The sequence below is a fragment of the Coptis chinensis genome, chromosome 4 (genome assembly GCF_015680905.1).
Source record: "Coptis chinensis isolate HL-2020 chromosome 4, ASM1568090v1, whole genome shotgun sequence".
Taxonomy (NCBI): Eukaryota; Viridiplantae; Streptophyta; class Magnoliopsida; order Ranunculales; family Ranunculaceae; genus Coptis; species Coptis chinensis.
In genome coordinates this window covers 95,813,677-95,818,432 of record NC_141459.1, presented here as the reverse complement: position 1 = coordinate 95,818,432, position 4,756 = coordinate 95,813,677, and the positions used below count along the sequence as shown (strand labels likewise).

General features: G+C 37.9%; 1 long non-coding RNA gene and 1 pseudogene across 1 annotated transcript; both read left to right on the top strand.

The window, feature by feature from the left end:
* The first annotated feature begins 263 nt into the window (after positions 1 to 263).
* Positions 264 to 2,207, top strand: LOC147505899 (uncharacterized; annotated as a pseudogene).
* Positions 2,208 to 2,747: 540 nt separating this feature from the next.
* On the top strand, positions 2,748 to 3,255 carry LOC147505898 (uncharacterized). Its single transcript, XR_015220705.1, has 3 exons — positions 2,748 to 2,853; positions 2,958 to 3,126; positions 3,235 to 3,255. It is a non-coding gene; the product is annotated as an uncharacterized LOC147505898 (long non-coding RNA).
* The last annotated feature ends 1,501 nt before the right edge of the window (positions 3,256 to 4,756 follow it).

The following is a 4,756-nucleotide window of genomic DNA, read 5'->3' as shown; positions in this document are numbered from 1 at the left end:
AATTTTATCTCCATTCTTAAATTTTATCTCCAATCTTACTCCATTCTTAAATCTTATCTCCATTCTTAAACAAAAGAAAACCTGAAAAGTAAGAGCCCCGGTAAGTTACTTTTTGTTTAATCTACTTCACTTTTGTCTTTTTGGATATCTGGAGGTAATAGTGGAAACAGATTTGCGTGAAAGTTTAAGATATTGATTTCAACACTATCATTTTTGCTTTAGACAAATTAAAAGATGTGATGCAGGGATTCTACCGAAACCACATGGAAGAAGTCATAAGGTTCTTTGAGACTAACCACAAGGTAACATTGTACTTACTGCTTATTCAGGTGTAGTTTATTGTAAAAAAAAAACGAAACACGAACCCCTGTGCACACCTAGACAAACTCTCTTCATGACAAACCCCTGCACACACGTAGTTAAAAGAATGAATGTTGCTTTTGGATGGATGTCATGACCAATGCATATAAGTTACCCCTCAATGTAAATTAGAGGTGGGTTACCTGTCTCTAATTTGATAGTATAACAAACTGGTACTCTTTTTGGTTTGATTTTCATGTTGGACTCACATACTTTTTATATGAACGGAAAATATCTTTACTCCAAAACCAATGAAATGTCCGGGCCAACTTCACCTTTTTATGCATTTGTCGGGTTGTTATGGGCTTACTAACCAAGTTTCGTATGTAGGGAAAGTATAAAGTATATAACCTTTTGCTCGAGAGTCGTATGACGATCACTATTTCAGGGGATCAAGTTTTCTCGGTCTAGAGGCCGAAGTTTCTCCCATGACACATATAACTCATGACCCATTGAGTTTCTACTTGACTTTTAGAACAGAGAATTGTGACTATTTATGCTAACACTCTCCATAACAATTCTGCCTACATATGACTATAATGGTGGTTGATTTATGCATGCAATTGATTCTCGTGATGATTAAATTTCTCTTCGATATCATCCTACGGGATGATTCAAATTGATTACTATTACGTGTATTTTCGTGCAAACTTTAGTTTTGAGCATCTTATGCCTTATACGGTTTGGAAAATTCAAGAAAAAAAGAAGTTCTACTTGAGAAAGATTGATCTTATACTTTTTTGTGGCAGTGGTTAGAGAGAAAGATGTGTGTTGGGAATCTTGTGAGAAGTTAGATGGAAACAAGGTGAAATGTAAGTTCTCGTCTTAAAGTTTTGAATGGGGGCATTAGTAGATTGAAGCATCACTGTCCCGGTTGCCCGATGAAGGTGTTCTTCCATGTAGTAAAGTAAGGGATGATGTCACCGATAGGGTGAGAACTATTATTGCGTCAAAAGAGGATGGTAAGGAAGTCGCTCTTCGCTAAAAAACAACGCCTTGCTGAAATGAAGCCACTTCTAAATATGCCCACAAATAAAGCTCTCATATGTATGGAGCCATCTCCTTTGGCAAAAGCCTTTCCTTCGGCATGCGGTGGGAACCTCATCTTCGTATGAGGGTGAAGATGCAGAGAAGAGTATTGCTCTGTTCTTTTTCAAGAATAAGTTAGACTTTTGCATCGCGACGTTCTTCTTCCTATCGGTGATGATAGATACTGGTAGCAAAGTGTGGTAGCGGATTTAGAGTTCCATCGTCGAAGCCCTTAAGACCACATGGCTCGAAAGGATCAAATCTGAAGTCGTGAACACTCCAAAGAAATTGAGAAAGATTGGGAAATTACTGGCTGCACAATTATAGCGGATACATGGACGGATAACAAATCAAGAGCATTAATAAATTTCTTAGTGACTTCACCCCCTCGGGACGTTTTTCCACAAGTCGTAGATGCATCAACATATTTCAAGAACACGAAGTGTCTTGCTGATTTGTTTGATTCAGTTATTCAAGATTTTTGGGGCAGAAAATGTTGTTCAAGTAATCATGGATAGTGCAATGAACTATATCGGTGTTGGAAGTTATATCATGCGAACTACAACACTATTTTCTGTACCCTCGCGGCTTCTCATTGTCTAAATTCCATATTAGAAGATTTTTGTAAGATTGATTGGGTGAATCGATGTATCTTGTAGGCACAATCTATTTCAAAGTTTATATACAATGATACATGGGTACTTGATCTAATGAGGAAATTCAATTGGAGTGGAAAGTCCCCGGCGTGTTTTACACTAAAAGGTTCATCTGTACTGTTTAACTATAATACCTCATTTCTAACACACTCTTCTAAATAAGAAGGGTTTCTCTGTTTTTCAAGTTTGATTATAACAATAATAATATAAAAAAATGGAATTATCGATTGACTATCGTGAACTAGCTACATCGATTAGTGTGAAAATGGTTGAAGAAACATTGAAGCTAGCATATGGAGAGAATTCTGATTTTATCAAAGACAACGAATTGCAGCCGTGCAAGCTCTTTTCGGGACTGGTGCTTGCCGACTTTTTGCAGATTTTCGAAGCGCTTCTGCACGAGTCACAATTTATATACCTGTGCTAAACTTTGGTCAAAGTGAGTGCCTGAAAAACTTGATGTTCTTTTGACGTGCTTGGCTTATACAGTTACATTGCATATACATTGTTAAAGGTTTGTAAATATCAAAAGATGTTTATGATAGCAATTTAGCTGTAAGTAAACATTTTTCAAGAATAATCATGTGCAAACCTAGGGAGAGGCACTCCTTGCCAAATGTGATTGAAGACCTTAATATTGCACCTGATATTCTTTGGCCCTATCTCGACCCATTCAAGATTCTAATCGATGCATTGTCTTAGTCATCATAACATTTGGAGAGATGCTAATGTGCCTAAGAGGGTCTTCCATTACTACCATCCTGAGACAAAAGGGCTAGATTTTGCTGCATTGATGGATGATGTTAAGGTACATAAAACATATATAATAACCACCTACTTTACATTCTATTGAGAATTCTCCTATTTGATAATTTCTCCTTTGATTTGTTCTCCTATATTTTATGTAAAAAGAATTCTCCGAATGGCTCTTTCTTTTTGCTTCATGCATGTGCTCACAATCCAACTGGAGTGGATCCTACAGAGGAGCAATGGAGAGAGATTTCATATCAGTTTAAGGCTATTTGTCTTTTCACTTATGCTCATGGAAGTGGAAGCTATTGATATTTCCAAATTCAGTTTGGTACAAATTTGGTCATATTTCCAACAAAGTTGTTTTTTTGCACGCATTATATCCGGTTTGTGAATTTTTATTGGTGTTACCAATTGTTAATTTTTTTTTATATGACAGGTCATTGTAGGTCAAGGAGGAAAGGGTAACCAATCACATCTCACATATTTAATTTTTATTATTCTGAAATTTGGATTTAAAATTATGATCATCTCACATTGTGTGACACCTTTCATTTCCTACATTTCTGAGAATGATTGGTTTTTTTGAAGTTGAACTTAAGGTAAGAGATTATGAACTAGATCGGTATGGAGTTGTAAACAATGCTGTTTATGCAAGTTATTGCCAACATGGTAAGTTTCTACTTGACAGATATTTTAATGCTTTGGACTAATTTTAACATTCCCGATGTTGGACTGATCATTAGTTAGAGACTACGACAACCGAGATGTAATTTAACAGTCACCGAGCTCATTTGGCCTTCTCATCGTAATGATAGTTTGTTCAAGATGTTGATCATGTCGTCATGAGCTGTTTGAAAGGATGGGCATCAGCAGATGCAATTGCCCGTAATGGCTAAGCTTTGGCATTATCGAAATGTCATTTGAAGTTTCTTGGACCCTTAAGAGTAATGCTTTAAACATCATACCATCTTTGTTAGCATCGTAATTACTGATGCTAACTGTCTCTCCGACATTGTTTTGTGCTCTACCGAGTGGTGATAGATTTGTAGTGAAGGTGAGGATCTCGGGATCCTCACCGCTAGGATATTCTTTGAACATGCGGTTTTCAAGCTACCAAATCAAGAGGTGCTTCAATATATGAACTTTTCCTTACATGTCCGAATGACTTGAAAGACAATGGGATCACTCTGTTTCTTTGTTTCTTTCAGCCCATTCTCGGAAGCTAAGGCAATAGCAATCTGCCTTGACAAAAACTACCGGCCTGTTTGCATTCCTCCAGAGTTACAATCAAAGGTTGTTCAGTATCTTCGTAATGAAGGGCTGATGTGATTCTATATCTGTGGGAGCTATATCTACTGTTACTTACCCTAAGTAAAGACTGTGCTGTTGAAGTTTTGTGAAATGCCACTGGCTGACGGAGACATCAGTGGCGTGAAAGGATTAGGTGACATGACAGAAGCCGAGGACGAGGGCGGGCAAGGGTGGACTCAAGGCAGCAGCCATTTCCATAGCAGAAGATGCAGCTGAATGGGGAGAAGGAACAGCGGAGCCTGTGGACACATAGAGAGGACGAATCTCTTCAGTTGTGTGCGCAAAGCAACACACTCTTCGCATGCAGCCTGTACCATCCTTGCAGAGGCGTGTCCTATCTTTGTCGCGGGTGAAGCCAACTCTCAAAAACTCCATGAGCATATTCACATAAATCACCCCTCCTGGGGCTAATACTTCTTTGGAATGGCTCCGACACGGGCATTCTTGAAACAAAAAATTTAGTGCGCGCAACCGAATAACAATGAATAAGATTGTTATGTTTACATTTTTCGACAAAAAGATTTTTAGGAATATGATTCATTTTGCTCGGGGCTATTATTCTTCAGGCCTTCTTCTTTTCTTTTCTCTGTGTGTGTGTGTTTCTTTATTTTTTTCCCTACAACCCTATCTTGCCCATATTTGTTTTC